Source organism: Euprymna scolopes, chromosome 7 (assembly GCF_053919585.1).
Source record: "Euprymna scolopes isolate OS-2025 chromosome 7, ASM5391958v1, whole genome shotgun sequence".
NCBI lineage: Eukaryota > Metazoa > Mollusca > Cephalopoda > Sepiida > Sepiolidae > Euprymna > Euprymna scolopes.
In genome coordinates this window covers 18775771-18800226 of record NC_136488.1, presented here as the reverse complement: position 1 = coordinate 18800226, position 24456 = coordinate 18775771, and the positions used below count along the sequence as shown (strand labels likewise).

General features: G+C 31.6%; 1 long non-coding RNA gene across 1 annotated transcript in view; it reads left to right on the top strand.

The window, feature by feature from the left end:
* Positions 1–501: 501 nt before the first annotated feature.
* Positions 502–24456, top strand: part of LOC145280224 (uncharacterized) — a 148741-nt gene continuing 124786 nt past the window's right edge. Inside the window, exon 1 of the long non-coding RNA XR_013868582.1 lies at positions 502–1339. This is a non-coding gene — a long non-coding RNA (uncharacterized LOC145280224). The remainder of the gene's footprint in view (positions 1340–24456) is intronic.

Genomic DNA, 24456 nt, shown 5'->3' with positions numbered 1-24456 from the left:
GTTCGTGCATCACCTCTATAGAATGGAAATATGTCACAAAGTTTAACAAGATTTTTTAATATAGATCCACAGAATATTGTGATAAGTGTTTCAGTGTGAACAGGTATGGTATAATAAATTATGGGGTTTATCTATTTTATTTTTACTTTCATCATATTTTGCTTTGGTTTTGATATCCCCAAATTCGAAGCTATCTCTTTACACCCCCACCTTTTCATAAGCTATCATACTTTCATAAATCAGAGTCCATTTTCTGTAGGCTGTTTTTGAACCCAGTCAACGACGGGTACTTTTGCTAGTGTATATATATATATATATATATATATATATATATATATATATATATATATAAATGTGTGTGTGATTTAATGACTATAGGAATGAATAAAATCAAATAAAGGAAAAATAAAGATGGAAAGCAGACAATTAAGCAGAAAATAGCAATATAAAAGGCAATTAACTAAAAAAGGAAAAATTAAAAGAAAAACATTTAAAAAATAAAAAGAAATGGTAAAGAAAAATAAGAAAAGAAAGAAAACTTCAAATGAATATGAAAACAGAAATTAACGAAATACTAAAAGAGTAAATTGAAAAAAAAATCAACGAAAACTAAGCAAAATGCATAAAAATAAGAAAGAATGAAACTAAAGATATAGCGCACTTTTTTTCTTCTTTTTTTTCCGGTCATAATGAGAAAGGAAAAATGTGTTCGTCCCTGCTAATACACTTTCCGACATTTTCCACGGCGTTGTGGGCGCCCACTACCGGGGTTTACCTTCCTCACTTATCGCCGCTATGCCGCGGATTCTGGCGACGAAGGCGGCGTGCGCCCTGTATTGGCTTGACTTGCAAACGCATAACCAGCGCGGCTCGTGCGACGACGTTGATCGATTGCATTCATCAGCTGTGGAGACGGAAAATAACGCGTTGTTTACGGACTCAGAAGACGACTTCGCCAGTTCAGTTGATAACATTTAACTAAACGGTTCAATCTACCTAAGAGAATTATTTTCTTTTAATAAGCAGGAAAAAGTATATACGGACGAACAAAATAGGAATATTTAAAAAAAAAAAAAAATACGCCAAATAATTATATTACTAAAAGATTGATGAAAAATATGAACATTTCAACTGAAGTTTGTTTTACATATAAGAATAAGATAAACTTATTTTATGTGGGTTGGATTTTTATTACACGATTTTAATTCATGAGGTTAATGTAATAATGCTAAAATGTTATAAAGTATTACGGAACATATGGAAAATGTGATAATTGGGCAATTTTTACGGATTTATTACTTAAAAGAATGGAGAAAATCAACGGATGAAAAATTGCTCTGTAAGTATTATTATTATTATTATTATTATTATTATTATTATTATTATTGTTTACATTGTTGTTATTGCTATTATGGTTAATATAATTATCATCATCGTCAGTATCATTAATATAATCACAATTATTATTATTATTATTATTAATATTATTATTATTATTATTATTATTATTATTATTATTATTATTATTATTATTATGTTAGTATATTTGTTAGATTTTATTATTTACTTAATAGGAATTTTCAAATAAGTTTGTTTTAGTGATTGCCGTTATTAAGTGGTGCTTTTCCCTGGAGTCTGAGTGATATAAACTTTCCACGGATTTTCAGGGGGTATTTCCCCGATTCTTGTACTAAATCAATCAAATTATTTTGTGTCATCGCAATAGCCTTTTGCGATTGGTTTCTTAGAAGCATCAACTATTGATCTTGTTTGGAATTTGACTAGCAATTAGCTTACCCAAAGTTCTAGCCTTCTTCGGACCTTTCCAGTGGAGGTCTGGTCTGTGCTCTCTCGCCTTGGTTTGGCCCCTTCGCAAACACTTTGTGTGATATCAGTCGGGTCTGGTGCCACCACATACTTGCGTAAGTTTATTTTCAGGAGGATCAAAAGGCTACGGGATTTCTGACATTTTAATTTCCTTTCAGCTTGTATTATGCTCTTTCTATATGTTTTTTTTTTATTTCAAATTACTTACGACTCTTTAGCGTTCCTTGAATATGGGAGTTGATCTTTCTATTCAAGAATTTTGAGATTTATTCTGCCGTTCATTTCAAGCTTCCATGTTATTCCAGTCCCTGGTGAATTTTTAAACATCTTTTAAGAAACTGTTCATATTATTCTTTCAATCATTAGTATTATAGGTTTGTTTTTATTATCGTTATTATTATTTCTGACTAGGAGTTTACACACAGGCCGTAAAAGATTTCTCGTTGAGAACAACTTGCGATGCTCCCTGGGGTCTGAGTGAGAATAAGTCTCTTTCGATGATTTTTGCAAATTCATCTGCTTTATCGCAACAGCAGTTTGCCATTGATCTCTCGTGTGTACCGACTATATGTGTTCACTGGAATTTGGATGGCAACAAGCCTCCCCCAGGTTCCGGTTCTCATAGCACGCATCTAGTGGAGGTCTGGTTAGTGCATTCTCTCCTAGGTTTTTTCCATTCTCCTTAACCCTCTGCGACCATTTGGTGTACTATCACTAGATACGGACATTATTATTATTATTATTATTATTATTATTATTATTATTATTATTATTATTATTATTATTGACTCACAAGGAGCTTTCACACAGGTCATCAAAGATCTCCCTTTGAAAACAGCCTGTGATGTTCCCTGGAGACTGAGTGACAACAAGTCTCCACAGGTTTCCAGTACTCTCCACTTCTTTCGATAACATTTGCAGATGACTTTGTGTTATCGCAACAGTCGCTTACCATGATTTCTGCGTTGGCAGCGGTCACTGGTATTCACTGAAATTTGAGTGGCAATAAAACTCTCCAAGATCCTAGTTCTCTTCGCACTTGCCCAGCGGAGGTTTAGTCAGTGCTCTCTCCTCTATCTTACTTCCTTGACTTTTTTGTTATTATTATTATTATTATTATTATTATTATTATTATTGTTGTTGTCATTATTATTAATCTTGATTTTGTAATTATTGTTGTGGTTGTCATTATCATTATTGTTGTTATAATAATTATTATTGTTATTGTTGTTGTCATTATTGATATTGTTGTTATTATTGCTATTATTGTTGTTGTTTGTATTATTGCTGTTGTTATTATTATTGCTATTATTGTTGTTGTTATTATCATTATTGTTGTTATAATAATTATTATTGTTATTGTTGTTGTTGTCATTATCATTATTGTTGTTATAATTATTGTTATAATAATCATTATTGTTATTGTTGTTGTTATTATTGATATTGTTGTTATTATTGTTGTTGTTCTTATTGCTATTATTGTCGTTTGTATTGTTGTTGTTATTTTTATTATTATTATTATTGTTATTTGTGTTATTGTGTTATTGTGTTATGTTGTTGTTGTTATTATTATTAGTGCTGTTATTATTGTTATTATAGTTGTTATTTTGATTGTTATTGTTGTTGTTGCCAACTTCATATAATATAGGGATGCGAGCCATTTATAACTGATGAACTGATGTGACCCCATAAAAATCTTGTAGCACTTTTATAAACAAGTTAAATGTCCGTAAAATATTGTCTTCTGCAAATTCTCCACTACTCTCTGTGCGTAAATTTCGATAAATGGACTAAATGTCCTCAGATTGATTGAAAACCATGTGAATTGCATAGACTTTTACATCTTCCGCAATCCTTTTATCCACCATGCGAAAAGTCTATTGACTATGCAACTTCATTCTTCTTTCCTAGGGATGGTTAATGTTCAGTATTATGCGGGGTGGTTTCCGCATTCAAGGATTTATTTTAATATATTGGCTAATTTCATCTATACAATAAATTGATCATGATAAAGGTACTAATATCTATATTATAAAAAAGCTATGACAAGGTTATGTTCGTACGTACGTTATCACATTTACTATTTATGTTCGCACGTACGTTATCACACTTCAACCGCGCGATCGATGAAGATACAGTACAAAAAAATGTATTTTGTTTTATTTCAGTGTCACTTTTGTGTCGAACTGGAAACTCGAAATAAAATAAATAAAAATAAATTTGGTTTTCGGAATAAGATGAAAGTGTAGGATCTGTTCTGTCTCAAAATGGTAAAATAATAGTATTGTGTCTGCGTTCGCACTGCATTTCAAAAAAAAAAAATGGAACTCTGTCACAAATTGCTATGAAGGTTTTGAAGATAGACTCACTATAATCAGATATATTCTGAAGCTGCTTTAAGTAGATAAGTATGTTTCAAGTCGAATAAAGGTGGTACAATGATATTGTTGGGTCGTCGTTAGCGCCGGACGTTTACAGAAAAGGAATTATATATATATATATATATATATATATATATATATATATATATATATAGAGAGAGAGAGAGAGAGAAAGATAGATAGATATATATATATAAAGTTAAATATATTGATAAATAAATAGATAAAGTTGTTCTAAATTTAATTATTTCTTAGTTCAAGTCACATGAGATTTTGTTTTCGTATATTTTTACGTTTAATAATTTTGCCGAAATAATTCAACGAATGTCTGAATCTTACGACCATAATTATAATCCCTCGGATGCTACCAGATCAGACTGTCTGAAGATACTGGCTTTCTGACCTAAAATGCAGCAAACATTAACGTTACTATTTTTTCCCATTTACAAAACTCAATCATGTTCTGAAAAGCAAAAACAAAAACTAGCAATTTTTCCTATACAATAAAACAGCAAGCCAAACACAGTAAATATTTAAAGATATAAAAAGCTTGAAGTATAAAAACGTTTTTCAAAATCACTGCATTCCACATCAAACAACACGTAAAGAGTTGATATGCCGTAAAATAAAGCAACCGAACCAAACACCATGTATATATTTAAAGATATGAAGAACTTAAAGCATAAAAACCTTTTTTTTTTCAAAATTACTGGATTCAGCAATAAACAACTCGAAAGGGGTTGATATGTCGTAAAACCAAACAACCAAACAACGAAACCATCATTAAATAAAAGCATGTTTAAAATCTTTGTTAAACATTAAAAAAGATCAACAACTCTTTTACTTATTGATGAGAATCATATTTTCAGCTTATATATGTTTTATAAAAATTCTAAAATGAAGTGTTTCACCTTTTTAAAGGTGTTCACGTTTCTGTGTAAGTTTAATGTAATCAGGCTACATTTTTCGGCCAGTTATAAACGCTGCTATTGTTCCGAGGAAGATGAAGTATTGGAACGTTAACGTTTAAAGCAATCTGGAGACGCCTCTAAAAATTGAACGAAAACATTTTCCAAAGTTTTAGTTAAAACAGGATAATAGAATAGTAAAAATGAGGAGGGTAGAAAATGAACCTTGCGTTTACTTTCGCTTGCCTTAGAGCACGCTAATATTTAGTACTCATATTCTATGAACGATGTTTCTGACAAATGAGAGAGAATAGCTGTTTTCTGGTGCGTTTTCGTTGTCTAGTTTTTGACCTTGAACCATCTTTCTTTACTTTTTGAGCTCTTTGCATCAAATGGCTTCCTGCTTTGTTTGAAAAGATTTTCATAAAAACACAAAAATAGTAATCGCTAAAATAAATATGAACTTACTGCACTCGTACGTATTCAAGATAAGCAAATCGATAAATCGACTGACAGTAAAATCAAACAACTTTACTTTAAAGGTTTCCGGATGTCTTACATCGAACCGCTTACTTTTTAAATCCCCGACCTGCTACTTGCTTCCCGACTATATTAACATGAAAAAATTAAATGTAATGTGAACAAACATCTTGTTGCAAATCTCCTCCTTTATGAAAAATCTGGCACTAATCACGGTAGCTCCTTATGTTTTAATTGTAATATGCTTTGCTTGGAGAGAAAAATGTTTTAAAAAATAAATAAGGGATAAGTTCTCGATAGATATGATAACAAATAAAATAATTTTATATTAAACTAGCACGCCACCCGACGTTGCCCGGTCGTAAAATATGATAATCTTATTGATACATGTTTCGTATTTATTATTATGGAGCCTACTCTCTATTGCTTATTATATCGTAAAATAAATAGTCGTGATTTCAAAAGTTATTTTTAAAAATGTGACATGAATGGACACTGAAACATTTAGCTCTTTAGCGTTGTTCACTACAATGTTTACGAAGGCCGCACTTTTATCATAATTTTACAAAGTAAGCGACTTAAATGTATAAATGTATATTTGCGCATGTCTAAAAATACATATGTGTTCGACTTATACACTTATGCTTCGTCTTTATTTCAAGGCTTCCTCGAGATGATTGATTTAAAGAAATAAAATATCAACACAATATTTACGGCAAATATATTTTTAAAATATTATACTGGCATTTTATTTCTTCCAAATCAATCATCCCGAGGACGTCTTGGAATAAAGACGAAACATTGATGAACATATAATTTTGGTTTGTTCCTTTTTTTATCTCTTCACCACGTTTGAATATTATTTCCATAATTTTCAACACACACACACACGCGCGTGCACACGCACACACACACACACACACACACACACACACACACACACACACACACATATATATATATATACATTGAATTGATTGTAATCATTGAACAATGCCATTAGGTAATAGCAGTTGGCGATTTCCTTACGAAAGTTCTCGCCAAGATGTTATATATATATATATATATATATATATTACTTTTATGCGCGTAGTAATTATTAATTAATAATTAATAAATAATATTTAAATAAAATAAAAAAGTAATACGTCTTAAAATGGGAGCGAAGAAAAATGTAAACAAAGGGCAAATAACACCTTTCTTATAAAAAAAAAACGTTCAGCGAAAAAAAGAAAGAAATTAATTGGTGATAAAAAATAAATAAAAATTCAACAATCTTTGTGAGAACTTTCGTAAGGAAATCGCCAACTGCTATTACTTAATGGCATTGTTCAATGGTTTAAATCGATCTTTCCAACAATTGATAATGATTACATCGAATTTTTATTGGGATTTCATTTACATTCAGCAGATGTTGGCTAAGAGTGTTAGTTTTTTTTTTCTTGGAGGTCACCACTATCAAGGCGCGAAGGCCACTCGAGGATAAGAGTTTATGAATGTAAGGTGGTAGTTTAGTAATCGTCAATGGCACAAATTTGGTAGAATTTGATTTTTTGTGGTTCAACAAGAACTTGTTTACATTGGATTTGAAGTCTATCATGTTCTATTAAACCGAGAAGCAGACAAACGAAACAGTATTCCACAGGTGGGCAGTTATGGGAAAGAAACTTTGTTCATGGAATCTTCGTTCAGATTTAGGCACAAATAGAGAATGGGGGAAATCGTATATAGTGGTTGTAGTTAGTCGAGTGTTTTTTTGTTAAAGTTTTACAAGAGGGAACCATAGATTGGGGTTCAGTGAATTTGCCAATGTCAGTTCGATAGTCGAGTTTCCATCCTGGTTTGAGGCACCTGCGCAGTTAATAGCTTTGATACAGTGAATCTGGATTACTATACATGTATATCATAATAAATCCGTATTCCTGTCTATTTGTTTGATTGTTTGTTTCTTTGTTCACATACGTTATATATGATGTCATAGAGATATGTACTAGCTGTGCAGTATATTATATATGATGTCATTACTAGCGCTATGACAAGAGAATATTCTTTTAATATTTTTGACTCTCGAGTATATATCAGATAATATCTTATATGTTTTTAGATAGAGTGATGGTGGTTCTCAATTGATTAACTGTGTCTGTGTCGGATATATACTCGAAAGTCAAAACACTGATAAGAATATTCTCTTGTCATAACCCTAGTCATTACATATATATATATATATATATATATATATATATATATATATATATATACGTGTGTGTGCGTGTGTATGTATATATATGTATATATGTATATATATGTATATATATATGTGTGTGTGTGTATAAATAAATAATTAGACTGTGTGTCATTTAAACGATTATAGTCTGTCAGTTAAAAATTAAGACAAATATTTTAGAGATTGAAGCCTGTAGTGTTATCCCCCTTTAAGTATGCGTATTAAGTTCAAATCACCACGGGAGCAAAAAAAAAAAGCAGGTATTTATTATTATTATTATTATTATTATTATTATTATTATTATTATTATTATTATTATTATTTCAATCAAATTTGGTAATGTATCATTCTACTTCAATTGAAGTTTTCAGAAATCAAGGAACCCCTTCATTAGGCTAACACCTAATCTCTATTTGAAATACATAGATATTCGGATATTCCATTCAAGTTCTCCTTAACCCCGCAAACGCTGAGTTAGTAAAGACGTTGGGAATATAATTTTCCTCTCCCAAATTGACCATTTTAATAAGTTATGGCATACTTTTCTTGTGGCTTCTTAGTCTTTCTGGATTCCAAGGCAAAAATTCCCTTTGTCTGATGGAGTATTCATCATCGTGTTCTTATTTGAGGTAACATCACTTGAAGAAAGTGAACCATTTCTTTATACGAGCTTGTATGAGTTAGACATACCGAGGAGATCTTATTTGAGCCGTTAATACTATGTGATTTTATATATTTAATCAGGGATTACTCGTAGAAAAAGTATCCTCATGTTAGGTTTTCCTTACAAACACCATGAGGATAGTGTCTAGTAGGCATTCAAGTTCTCTTCCTTAGTAATGTACGGATATGCTTCCGAGAATTAAAATTAAGATATTTATAGAATCCTTATTCTACTTTGGATCGAAATCTGTTATATGGTTTCATTTCAAGAAATGCCTACAAATAATAGCGTAAGTTTTCGGCGTTTCAAGTAGAAAGTAACATTAAGGGGATTTTCCTTAATTTGTATGATATGACTATTAGGCGAGGTTCAATGAAAATATGAAATACTCAAATTTTTAAATAAGAGTTGTGCCGTAAAAACAATTTGAAATATTTCTAAAATAACTACAACCCGTTTAAAATAACCTGAAGAATCTACGATTTGAGGAATGTATAACAATTGATGTCCAATACCTTCTGTAAAGCTTCACTGAAAACGGAAGTATATGAAGTAACATTCAATAATTCTAGCTCCTTTTGTATAAAACCAGATAACATAAAAACAAAATAATTTGAACCATTAAACTTATAGTTATTTGTACAGTAGAACCCCAGGATACGATGGCCTTAGTATAAGTTTATTTTTCAGGTAACGATGTGGAATAATACGATATTATTTAGGACCCTGGTTACGGTATTTTCCCGGCCTAACTGTGTTATTTATAATATAATTTGATTATATACATATGTATTAAATACTGTACTGTATTTTGTTAGTAATTTTTACTGCCGTATCCCGGGATTCTACTTGTAGCTGTTTTTTTTCATTTCAGGATCATAAGTAGTAAAAATTATTTGTATACCAACAGAACCTAGCGTTTCATGCTTAAGCAATTATCAGTGTAGAAAGTGATAATTACTGCTGTAATAATTATATATATACTAGCGGGGCCTGTGGAAATTCCACATCAGTATTTTTCATATGTAATATATTGCTGCCGAGAATTCTGTGGGCATTTAGTGTGAATGGAGACCTCGCGATATTTTTTTAAAACTGTAAAAGTATTTATCTAAGTAATTTAATCAATGTAGTGACAGAATAAATCAGGTTATTGCGGTCTATCTTCAATATCCTTCTAGGAGTCTGTGACATATTTTTATAGTGTGGACGTCCGGCGCGAATGGAAACTCCCTATATCATGATACCATCTTTAAACAGAACAGATACTACCCTTGGATCTTAACAAGGAGACCAAGAGTGTATATTTTAGTTTCACGTGCGACCCAAAAACGACTTAATTTTTTAATATTATTTTTTTTTTTTTTTGAGATAGCGTTTTCTGTAATCGGGAGATCCTATTTATTAAGAAGGAGGATAGAAGGCGATAACACGCTAGGGACACAAAATTAGCATATCTATATAATAATTCAATGCTCATAGTATGGCATCACCTTTTATCTTCCTTTTCAATAAATAGGATCTCCTATTCGAATAATGTGTAATCTGGAAGCTGTGACACACGTATTAATATATAGATATTTAAGGGAAATATGTTTAAGTATGTGTTTCCTGTGTGTGTATTGAAATCTTTGTCCATTTCTTCATCCAGTAGTTTAGAATATTTGAAGTCAAAGGTATATTTGGAATTTGCAGATTTCTGCAGTGCTTTAATCTGGTTTTAATGTTACATCATCAGCAGCAGCTGCAACAGCAGCAGAAGCAACAGCACTAGCATCGTGATAGTACCATGAATCTTCCTGAGTCTCTCACGAGTTCTCGCTCTATTTTCCATCACACATGTATTAATTGTGATTTTTCTGCTAGTATCTTAATGTAGTTGCTGTACGAGCTCGCCACTGAGCAACATTCCTGTTTTGAAATCCACACACACAAACAAAAGGACAGAAAAAAAAATAAAAACAAAACAACAAAAGACACTGATACTCATTTCTTCGGTAGATGACCAACTAATCTTGTTTTTCTTTTTTGTTTTAATCAAGGCTGAAATCCGATAAAAAAGTCTATAGAATTTGTTTCTTGTGAGTTGTTTTCCTCAGAATATGTTAAGAGTAGCTCTTAGCATTCTTATGTAGTGTACACAGCATCAGTTTTCTTCTCTAATTCTTTACTGATAGTCATTAATAGTCACTAGGCAAAAACTGATGTAGCAATGACTTCAAAGAAGTCACGTTTAATTTTGATAGGAACAATGACTTCTATATTGCTTTCAGTCTGTCCCAGTTTGGCCTTGATTTTTCGGACTTTAGTTCACTTTCTGTTGAATTTTTTCTTGCAACTTTACTACCGAGATTTTCAAGACAAGTCTCAATAAAGGAAGACTTATGTCTGTATTGGCGCAGTTAATGTTCTACTGTGTATGTGTTAACAAAAGCCGAATACTTTCGAGACAATGTAAAATGGATTCTGCTTGTTTAATCATGTCAACACAAATTGTAAAAAGATAATCCGCGTAACCTGCGTCAATAATCTTCTTTCAGCTTGTCGATTGACATAAGGTGGACTTAAGACAGAATATAATCAGTGAGTTATAGTAACACCCTGTAGAACTCCAGCAGTGATCTGTAAAAACATCGTCGCTTCCGTGAGGCGATAGTATCGTAGATTAGGTTCGGCTGTACAAGATCACTATTGCCTCAACAGTCTCATTTGCAATATAATACGTCGGAAGAATTTTCTTCATCCTTCGTCTGTGCATCGAATCGAAAGCATTTAAAAAATCGAAGAACAACAAGAAAATCTTTAAATGTTTTTCGCATACGGGTTTGATTAAGATTTGAGCGATTGGGCTCTATTTTAGCGAGCATTATTTTGATGGCGTCTTCTCTATTTCCGCTTGACTTCGGTTAGATAACATTGCATTGTATATTTTGGCAGAAATGGCCGTTGCAGTTATTCCTCGGTAGTTTAAGGGAATATTCAAGTTTTCTTTCTTTGGAATAGATGTATGTGCACTTTTGTCCATTTATCAAATTAAAATCATTAAATTTCCTATTTTCTAGACTTTGGGAAGAATTTCCTCAAATCAAATTACTTGGTCTTTCTCTTGATGTTTGTAAAATGTTTCGAACTCATCAATGGTAAAGTTCCCAGTTTTAATATGGTATGGTTCAGTTTTCATTTTGTAAAGATCAAAGTTTTTATATAGTAAAGTTTTATAGTAAAATTAACAGTTTTTACAATAATTTGCAGCATACTTAACAAATTAGGAATTTCTAATCATACAAACCTATCACAAACTATAGGACAGCTATTAAAAACAACAACAATCTCCAAAACAAACAAGTTTCCAATGCAGACATATACACTGTTCCTTACCAAAATTGGCACCATAGATACATTGGTAAAACCTAGCGTAAATTAGAAAAAAGGCTCAATGAACATAAAATACATATAAGAAATAGCAATTCTCTTAGTGCATTATTCGCTCAATAATTACAGCATAATCATACTTTTCACTTCAAACAAGCAAAAATGGTTAAATTTATTTCAAATAACCCCCCCGAGATTCTTGAATCAGTGTTTATCGCAAATTCAAGCACAATTAAACAACGTCTAGGTTTCTATAACGTAGCGCCATTAATAAGAAAACTTTTATTAAAAGAACATAATTTGATTGTAGACACAGGGTGACCCTCTCACACCATAGAAACAACCCCTATAATAATTAATACATATAATCTCAATCAATAAATTGCATAACAAAACACTCATTTCATTTTTGTTACGCACCTATATTTGAATTTTAACGGACATATTTTTTCCCCAGAAATAATATTAACCGCGTTATATCTTTAAAAAATATATTAACGGCTATGTGACGTTATTAAAAATCTCCCTGGCTTTAACAACGCAAGCCCCCACCGCACTTAAAAAAAAAAATCAAACGTCGTTTTTCGTCTTCACAAAAATGTTTTCAAATATTTTTTACTAGTGTTTTTTGTTTTGTTGATTTCACTCATCGAGAGAAAAAGTCCCGAAATCAAGACGAAACGTTGATGAACACATGCCTCGGTTTGTTCCTTATTATTTCTCTCTCTCCCCCCTCTCTCTCTCGCTCTCCGCCCCCCCTCTCTCTCTCTCTCTCTCTCTCTCTCTATATATATATATATATATATATATATATATATATATATATATTATGACTGTGTAGTTTAGTTTTCTAGAAGTTCATCCATTGAAACAACATGTGTCTACCAAAAAGTGCTCAATGAGTTAACAGAGCAGGAATATTTAATTTATTTATATAAACATTAATGGCTACATATGTAAATACATATTTCTGTAATCACCCGTTATTGGAGAGACTACGTCTTCAGGCCAAGAATTTTCCTCAAAAACTCCTAGGCAAATTATGGCCTAAAGACATAGTCTCCCCAATGACAGAAACATGTATGCACATATGTAGCCATCAATATCTGTATAAATAAATTAAATATATACATATGTGTGTGTGTGCGTGTGCGTGTGTGTGTGTGTGTAAGTTACAAAAATATATTCATGGCAATTAGACTACATAGCGGCTTCCGCATTTCATTCTCGGGAGGAACTGTTCGGCTAACCGGGGATTAAACGTAGAAAGCGCTGTGTATTCATAAACACACTTTTATAGTCTAGCTCTACTCACATATTGAGTGTTGTTGAAGTAAATATTAAAATCGGTACATAATATATTATTATATCCGATTATTAAATTTCATGTGAATACACACGTATATATATATACATATATATATATATATATATATATATATATATATATATATATATATATATATACAAAAATATAACACGGAAATTACATAATTGTCGATGCAATAATTTATTTCAACCTTATGGTATTTTCAAGCATCTAAACTAGACAATTACATTTTTGATACTCATAAACTAGACAATTACATTTTTGATACTCATTTGATATATATATATATATATATATATATATATATATATATATATATATACTCCTATAAATTTGTTTTTTTTGTATTGATTTTCATATTAAAATCCCTTTTTTCTTTTTTTTCTTTGTTATATATAGAAAAGATCAAGCTAATTTGCATATTTTTTAAACATTCATTTGAACTAATTCCTCTTTTGTTCGATTATTTCATGAAATAATCATCTTTAGTTAACTGTAATTATATTCATACAAAGATTTTACATGATTTGTACTTGAGTAAAATTTGCGTCAAAATGTTATAGTAAACACATATCTCTTTCTATGCATATTTATGTATGCGTATATATATATATATATATATATATATATATATATATATATATATATATATATACTGGCAAAAGTGCCCATCGTTGACTGGGTTCAGAAACAGCCTACAGAAAATGGACTCTGATTTATGAAAGTATAATAGCTTATGAAAAGGAAGGGTTGTAAAGAGATAGCTTCGAATTTGGGGGTATCAAAACCAAAGCAAAATATGATATATATATATTAATTTCACCTGCCAAACTCCTGTCAGTTTTTGGTCTACAGACATAAAATAAATATATAGGGTATTCGAACCCATGCAAAATTTTATATTTGGATTTTACTCGGGTAAAATCGATGCAAAAGTGTGAAAAAATAATGGAATTTACCAGGTAATGGTCGAACGACAACATTACGAAGATGCATGCATAACGTAATAGGTGTTGATTCATGTTTTAATTTTTAGCCTTGCAGCAAACATGTCTTCATAGTTCAGGCATTAACGTCAATAGAAAAAGGAAACCGCAGGCTAAGGGTTTTGGTTTCGATGCCGAGCGGTGGCGCACGAGTCATTCTTTTTAAAACTTTAAATCAATAGGGGGGGGCATAAAGTAAGCTTAAATGTGATATTTTATTTCGTCCAGATTTCGTATACAGTAGACCCCGGAATACGGTGTCCCTAAGATACGGTGGCTCTAAGATACGGTTTTATTTAGGTTACGATGTGGAATTCGATGCTTTTTCCGGCTTCTGGTTACGGTATATGTACCGCCTTACTGTGTTATTTATAATGTTATTTGATTATATACTTTGGTTATTATATACTGTTCTGTATTTTGTTAGTAATTTTTACTCCGTATCCCGGGGGTTTACTGTATATTATTGCAGAGTCGTGATTTTCAAAAGTAAAAAAAGTATTTGGATGCCATCAACTGGAATCGAAATTAAAACCGCATCATTCAAAGCTGGCACCGGTACCACTGCACCAACGTGAAACGAACACGAAGCGAATAAAAATGAAAAGTAAACTAAGATGAAAGTGCAAAATGTGCAGTGATTTTTTACATTTTTGAAAACTTCAAACTTTTTTAATTAACTAAAGACCCATAAAAGAACGGTGCGTAAAAATCCAATCATTTGGGGCCACGAGCGCCGCTCTGCGCAGTTTAGTTTCGGAGAAGATATAGTTTGAAAGTATGGAGACATATTGCCGTTTATGCATTAGACTAGCGGCGGTGGCGCCCGAGAAATATGATATTTTTATTTGTCCAGATTTTGTATATATTATTTTAGATCGTGATTTTCAAAGTACAAAAAAGTATTTGGGTGCCATCAACTGGAATCGAAACCGAAAGTGTAGCATTCAAAGCTGGTAACGTTATCACTGTACCAGCATGACACGCATATGAACTGATTAAAAATTAAAAATAAACTAAGATGAATGTAAAAACTGTATAACGATTTTTTTAATATTAGCCCCTTTTTAACCGGCATAAAAAAGGTTCGTAAAATATCCAATCATTTGAGGCCCCTTGTCCATTATGCGACTTTTAGTGTTGGAGGAAAAAGAGCTTGATAGTATGGAGACAGACAGACATACATACAGCTTTTTATATATCAGATTTTTATTGGATCCAATATGATATAATAATTAATACGAAATCTGCATTAATAATACTAATATATATATATATATATATATATATATATATATATATATAAATTACTATATATATATAAATTACTATACATATATATAAATTACTATATATATATATATATATATATATATATATATATATATATATATATATATATAGTAATTTATAAAATATATATGACGATTAAGCTACACTGAATATTCCGCGTTTCATCCATTCTAGGATTCTTCAGGCTTATGCGTATCCAAGAGTGGATTAAACGCGGAATATTCAGTGTAGCTTAATCGCCATATATATTTTATAGATTAATAACTAGCTCTACCTACGTATTGAGCACTTTTGAAATAAATACTTAAAGTTTACGCATAAATTTATACTTTTATATATTAATTTATGTGAGTAAATGAAGTAGTTTATATATATTTCGGATTTTCCATTCTCACGGCAATAGGTGGTTTCCGCTAGTGTTCAAACAATACATCTCTTAATAGTGCAGTGGTTCCTTAGCGTTCAAACTGATTTCTGACTATTACTACTACTATTAACATGATTTCCTGTTTTGCAAATTCGCTCAACCAACTAGCGGTTACACTAGTGAGCAGTTATATGCAGTTTCTTACATAAGTCTCCAGATATTCTGGTGCTATAGCAACTTTTTAGAAAACCACCACACGAAATATCCAAGGTTTCTGAAGTTTTTTAGATGATTTATAATTTGTCCTATTTTGATTATTCTAATCACTGTTATTATCTTGATTCTCATAACGTTTAGGCCAATGTAACCTTCGGACTTCTTCTAGTGTATCTTGTCAAACTCAGGAATCTTTCTGTCACACTCGGAAATCTATACTGAATTTTGAATGGAATTCTTTTATTTAATCCACAGGGGTAGCATGCTCTCGTTCTGTCAGCCATAACCGGACGGAAGTCGTAAACACTTGTGCGCGCTTAAGTTTGAACCTTCAAGACCTCAGAAAAATGTCATTTAGAATCAAATTATCCTTGATACTCTAGTCGTTACGCCAAGAGCCCTTGTGTATTAAATAAAGGGTTTAGTTCTAAATTTCATTCAGATCCCCGAGTTCGGCTGGTTAGCAAGGTCGATAAGATACACCTGAAATAGATTGCAGGTGAAATCGACTAAAACGTTGCAAAAATAATAAGATGAAAATAGTAATATGTAGAATCCAAATAATATGACTTATACAAGGTATTCTATATTTATGGTTGTACATATGTACGTTGTATATTATTAGCCGAACTGTACAATTTCTGCGCATTTAGTTAAGAGCAACGTGTAGTATATGTTTTTTATAGTAGAATTCAGCTTTCCTGTCATTAGTCAGTATAGGAGAAATCCGTCAACACTGAGTCAATATTTTTTACCTTAAACTAATTTGCATATCATTTTTTAAAAAGATAACACATATAATTAACTTCTTTGTTTTCTAATTCAATAGTTAAAAAAATTATTATAACAAATAGTTGTAGTTTTACATCGATGAGAGAAACTTAAGTGTGTTTCCAGCCTGTTATTGTGTAGTTCTGTATTACAATCCAATCTAAATTAACAACAGCTGACACACCTACACACACACACACATACACATAGGTACACAGACAAACATTGCAACCAAGCAAAGTAAATATCCTTCCCTCCACATTAATTTCATGACGAAATTAAGTCTTACTATAATTCATTCGAATTTATTGCTAACCAAATCAGTCATTTTATTCGTAAGTCAGTAAGCAACCTTTGCACACAAACACACACTAATTTTAATACGTGAATAAAAGTTTACCTCCCTTAACAACAGTTAAAAATTATACCGTACTTTGGGGTAATTGCGCCAACTAGCTAAAAGTACTCTTCTGCCAACCACGCATATAAAGAACACTTTTTTTAAGTTGGCGCAATTACCCCAAAATAGGGTATTTTAAAAACATATATAATTATGTTAGGTCTACACATAAAGTTGGGCTATTATTACATGGAATAAAACAGCAAATTCATATTAAAATAGAAAAATAGAATTCTCTAGTCGATTGAACGATTGATTGATTTCTAATTCAATGAGTGTATTCTAGCGGAAATGCATTTTAGCGAGACCTGTGGAAACTCCACAGCGGCATCTTTTATATGTAATACTTTGCTGCTGAGCATTCTGTGAATGTTCGGCGTGAATGGAGATCACACGATATTTTTGTAGCCTTTTTGTTAAAACTGTAAAAGTATTTATCTAAGCAATTTGGTTAATGTAGAGTAAAAATATATCTGGTTATTACGGTTTGTGTACAATATCCTTATAACAATTCGTGGCATATTACCGTTGTATGGACGCCGGGCGTGCACGGAAACCTTACGATATTCTTATACCATATTTAGACAGAACAGCCTGAAGACCAATCAACAATGTTTTAGTTTCACGTATGGCGCAAAACTGACAACATTCTTTTAATTATTGTTCTTTTTTTTTTACATTGCATCTTCTATGATCAGGAGATCCTATTTATTAAAAAAGATGATAGAAGGTGATATCATACTATGGACATTAAATTAGCGTATCTACAAGGTGGAATGATAAATTTGTAGCCCTAAAGAAAAGAACACTACTGCTTTATTTCCCAATTTTTAATGAAAAACATCAATTCAAGTTACTAGTAAAGCTGACATCTAATCAATGTACTTGCCTACGCCTCAATCACCACCTCGGTACGTATCCGAAACTGAGAGCATGAATTTTCTAAAAGCGCCGGCCCACATGTTGAAAGTGACCCAGACTTTGTACCCTTTTATCTCTGGCCTAACCTCCTCCCCTGACCTGGACGCGTTGGACTACTTCGTTTGGTCATACGTCGAAAACATCATCAAGATGACCTCCCACAACACCAAAACCAGGCTGATCGCCGCCATCCGTAGTGAATATTTGACAGGCTCCCGCCGGCACTTGTGGAAAAAGCATGCTCCCAATTTCGGACCCGTATCGAGACGGTGATTGGGGCCGAAGGCGTCTACATTGAGTGGATGTCAGTTTAAGTTACTTGAGTTTATTCTATCAATAAAAGATTTAAAATAAATCTGTAGCGTTGTTTTCTTTAGGGTGACAACTATATCGTTCCACCCTGTATATATTTCGTTGTCTTTTGCCATTTCTATTTTATTTTAACTTACACGTCGTATATCTGTGACACCTGGTAATGCGGGTTTCTTTATGAAATCTGTGTTTTATTTGCTGTGAATCTGATTACTTAATTACTTTTCAAAATCATAGCTTTTCATTTGTCGAATAGAAAATCATATTTTTGAACAGTACTCAGCGTTTGTAGCCAACAACAAAGATTGCTTGGAAATATTCGCTTATATTTTTCAGATAAGTCTTTTTAATTTCTTATTTCTATTTTATTTTTGCATAATGTAAATTATGTTAGAAACTTTTGATTCAAGTCCAAAGCAGGTTACATTTAACTATTTATTTATATCTTCATAAATTGCCGATTTTTATGAGTAACACGTAATCGTATTGTCATTTCCTGCGACGTTTTTGAGATAACGAAATCTATTTTGTAATGTATTTATTCATCTTTTACTGATGTCAACTACTTTTATGTTACTAACACTAGCATCTGTTTATTCATCGTTCTTACAAATAGTATTTCCGCGACTAATTCTGAACTACAGATTCATAAAAACCGAACACACCCTTACTTGTGAAAGATATCTGTAACAACAACGAACCCGCTACGTTGACATGGTTACAAAAATTGTTGCCGATTTTTAATTTTGACTTACATTCATAGCATTTAAAACGTTGGTATTTCTACCGTCAGTAACCATATCTAACATTTCAATAGATTCTTGTACTCGAAATCAACGGAAATAGTAAATTTCACACCGAGTATAAACCACCCTCTTTCTGGGGAAGTTGGTTTCTGTACTTGAAGTTTTTTCGGCCGTTTTATATGACGTTAATTACATTTCTGCTACTTATTTTCCATTTTTCAGAGATCGTTACTTTTGCAGAGACAGTTGTGAGTATTAAAATTGTTTTCGACGTGTTCCATATTCCGTAAATAGAATATGGAATCTTTATATATTTAAGCAGATCGTATACATATCTGATCTTTATTCCGTGCATTGTTGAGAGAGCGAAATCTGTCGAGCCAGATTTTGCTTTTCACATTAACGTTCTGTCTTGATAGACAATGGATAAATGAAGCTGCACGTGTAATTGTAAAGCAATGGTTGTGTAAACCTTTCCTGAATTGACATTGCACCATTCCAGTGACAAGGAGAAGTGAGAAGTCTATGGACAATCGGAAACAATATCCAATACCGGATATTCTCAAATGGTACTCCGATTAGTACTTACCAGGCGAAACATCGCTTACATACGGCATAATCACCTTGATACAACGATTCTCGTCAGATCATCAAATATAAGAGTCTAGCCAGTACCAGATGGGTTACCATTTGGGAATAGGCGCCGTATTTGCTCTCTGCTTGTTCCGAGATTCTTTCCATACGCTCTGAATTTCTATTTGCCACTGGAATAATAGAGTAGGAGAGGTGTGGTTGGAAATTGTGCAAGTCTTGTCACAAAAAATTCCACACGCAAATCAACATCATCACTAATGTTCGTAGTCTTCATCAACAACGATGGACGGACAGTATAATATCCTGAGTGTCTGTTTGTTTATCAAGTTTTATGTCGATAATATACACTTGCATTTTGCACTTATATTATACTTGCATACTTTTTCATAAACAGATTTCAATTATAATATATGGCGACGAGAGTCTATCCTATGAACAACGTTTAAGGGTTCTAAATCATTTTTCCCTTGAGCGCAGGAGGCTGTGAGGCGACCTCATCCTCGCCTATACCATCTTTCATAGACGGTGCAGCCTGGAGCGGGACCTATTCTTAATCCCTGCACCGGATCGCGGGCTCCATGGGCACGCAAAAAAAGGTCTACGTTCGACGTTTCCGGAGGCTTCGACGCCAGGCAGCATTCTCGGTTCGAGTGGCATCTCCGTGGAAACAGCTTCCCGAAGAGGTCGTAAATCAGCCCACACTACAGGTATTCAAGGCGGGACAGACGCTGGTTGGACCTCCACGGTTTTCCCCCGTATAGTTTCTCTTCGTACATATCCCCCTAAATTCTCACTGACTTTTAAATGGCAACCGCTTATGCATTTATTCTTTGCCAATTAAATAAATGAATTAATGAATGAATTCGCCATTTTTCATTTATATATTACGGTTATAATCGTTTAGATCATTTTGTTAGTTAACATCATCATTATCATTGTCATCATTATCATAATCATCGAAAAATTTTGAATGCAAAGCTTGATCTTAGTGATGCAGTATTTTTGTCACGGATCTAGCTTAAATGGTATACAGAAATGTCAGTCTTTTGAACGAGCTGATCTTTACGAAAAGCCTATGCTATCCTGCGGACAGAAATCTCCTTGAGAACCAGATGCTGATACACAATTCTAAAAGCTGAAACATGGCGAACATCCATTTTCATAGATACGGCGTCAGTTTAAACACACGTTATCATCTACCGCCTTAATATAAGCTGACATTTTAATTATCCTTTGCATTTTTTCTCTTTTGTTGTTATCATGGTCATATCTATTTTCCTCAACAAGTTTCACACACCTATAAGCTGCTGATTCAGGGATCTGCTATTCCAGTATTATCACCATTATTAAGAATCTGATATTTCTTTCAAAGCTGTATTTTGTTTTTCATTTAAAGATATATACAAAAAATACAATGTGCATACGAAGAACATTTTCCTAAACCAACGCGGACATATTTTTTTCTCGCAAAAGTGACTTGTTTTATAAACGTTGTCAAGCTGTCATATCTTGTCAGTAAAATTGCCAAGCAAAATTGCATAGTAAGTTAACTAAAGTTGCCAATCAACAACGACTAGGCTAAACAAAATAAAAAAATAATCTAGAAGTCAAATCGTCCTACAAATATAAGACATAACTTCTTTAAATCATTTTACATTAGTTAATTATATGTCATCAAAAAGGTTAGAGAAGAAAATTATGTGCACAGCTGACACCATTGCACAGCTGCTCTTAAAATCTCCTGAAGCGAACAAATCTCCGGATATCTTTTTTAAACAGTAACCTTAATCAGAGAGGGAAGAACCAGATTTGCTGGATCCCACTGGAAGGTTAAAGATGACATCAACAGCGTTGTTGGTTTGTGGATATAAAAAACATGGCTGTGACTCAGTGCATTATACAACTAGCAGAAAAGTCTATGAAAACCTAGTAGGTTTATTGGACGATAAGGCGAAATGGCGTGAGAGAGCCAGGAAGACACTGCTTTTACTATATTATGAGGGAACATTACAATCGTTAGTCTACTAATGAGTTGACTTCATGAGATATTGGTATTAAATATGTAATTATATGAGTTTCTACTCGGCTTAATACAAGTGGATATTGCGGCACACATTTTTATTCATAGATTTTATTCATATATATATATTCATTATTCATATATATATATATATATATATATATATATTTAAAGCTGAATGTCTGTGTGTGTGCGTCTGGTCACGAATAGGCTCCTATATAGGTGACTATTATAGAAAACTGATCACATATAATGATAGAAGATCTATCGAGACACAGGAATGGGTATGTTTAATCTGGCATAATGATGATTCATAAAAATTGTGGGGTCTGCGTACGCGCCTGATCCACAAAGCATGGAAATAAAAAATTTACAAATTAGAAAAAAAAAACGTTTACAAGTGTTTTTGATATAGATGTACATAATGATACTTTGATAAATATGTTTTAACTTAAATAAGTATGATATAATAAAATTGTGGGTCTGCGTTCGCTCCTAGCCTCCATAGAATGGAAATAGGCACAAACATTAATAAAGACTTTTCATATCTATCTGCGTAAGTATACTTTGATAATTATGTTTCAGTTTGAAGAAATATGGTATAATAAAATTATTGGGTGTTCTTTCGCGCCTGACCTCCATAGAATGGAAATATATCACAAAGTTTAACAAAGTTTTTTTAATATAGATCCACAGAATATTTTGATAAGTGTTTCAGTGTGAACAGGTATGGTATAATAAAGTATGGGGTTTATCAATTTTATTTTTACTTTCATCATATTTTGCTTTGGTTTTGATACCTCCAAATTCGAAGCTATCTCTTTACAACCCTTCCTTTTCATAAACTATCATACTTTCATAAATCAGAGTCCATTTTCTATAGGCTGTTTTTGAACCCAGTCAACGACGGGTACTTGCTAGTATATATATATATATATATATATATATATATATATATATATATATGTGTGTGTGTGTGTGTGTGTGTGTGTGTGTGTGTGTGTGTGTGTGTGTGTGAAGAGAGAAAGAGAAGAAGAGAGCGTAGATCAACTATAGTCAATGACAACGGGAAGATTCCTTTTCTAAAGCTACTACACTCTGAAATAAGGGAAGATGCGAGATTGCTCCACTTACTCTTGGTCAACATCTTATAATATTGATTACTTAGCAAGGAGATATTAAGCATCATTCTTTGAAAATTATGGCGAGTTCAGTGGCAAATAACTTCACCAAACTTCTGTGAAAGAAACAATGAACCTATTTCCAGAAAATATAAAACAAATGAGTTATCTTTTAGAAAATAAAAAAAATCTGAAGCAATTTTTAGAAAATGAAAAATAAATGCATCAATATTTGGGAAAAACAAACAAACAAACAAACAGACCTTTTATTTCCAATTTAAAACAAATGAATAAATATTTAGAATGTTAGAAGCGAAAGAACCAAATATTAGGAAATTAAAAAGTGAACCCAAATTTAAAAAATTAAAAACAAATGAACTAAATTTGAGAAAATTAAAAACAAATTAATTATATGAAAATGTGTACAAATTTTGAGACAATTATCGTCAAATGAGTGAATTAAAAATAAAAACAAATGAATTTTAAGAAAACTAAACAGAATTGCATTAAATTGTGAGAGTAAAAACAAATAAATTACATTTTAGAAAGTTAAAAGCAAATAAACGATTTTTTTTAGAAAATTAAAAGCAAATAAACGATTTTTTTAGAAAATTAAAAGCAAATAAACGATTTTTTTTAGAAAATTAAAAGCAAATAAACGATTGTTTTAGAAAATTAAAAGCAAATAAACGATTTTTTTAGAAAATTAAAAGCAAATAAACGATTTTTTTAGAAAATTAAAAGCAAATAAACGATTTTTTTAGAAAATTAAAAGCAAATAAACGATTTTTTTTAGAAAATTAAAAGCAAATAAACGATTTTTTTTAGAAAATTAAAAGCAAATAAACGATTGTTTTAGAAAATTAAAAGCAAATAAACGATTTTTTTAGAAAATTAAAAGCAAATAAACGATTTTTTTTAGAAAATTAAAAGCAAATAAACGATTGTTTTAGAAAATTAAAAGCAAATAAACGATTTTTTTAGAAAATTAAAAGCAAATAAACGATTTTTTTTAGAAAATTAAAAGCAAATAAACGATTTTTTTTTTTTAGAAAATTAAAAGTCAATGAACCAAATTTATAAATTAACAAATGAACCGAGTTTTCGAAAATTAAGCACAAAGGAATTGATTCATAAAATAAAACAATAAATGAACAAATTTAAAGGCAATTATAAAAAAATGAAGAAATGTTTAAAAGAATTTCAAGCGAATCAAAATCATATAAATTAAATTTTTAAAATTAAAATCAAATGAAAAAATCTTTTAAAATAAAAAAATGAACTAATTTTATGACAATTCCAAAATTATCCACTTTTAAGACAATCATAAACAAACTAGCTGTACCCGGTCACGCGTTGCTGTGGCTCAGTTTGTTTAAACCGTCTTAGTGATTGTTATAGTACATACATGCACACACGCACACACGACGGTAATAACTTGTAAATACGATATTAAAAATAGCAGGATTTTTATTATTAACATCTATTTTTTATTATTATTTAATGAAAAAGAAAAATAATTT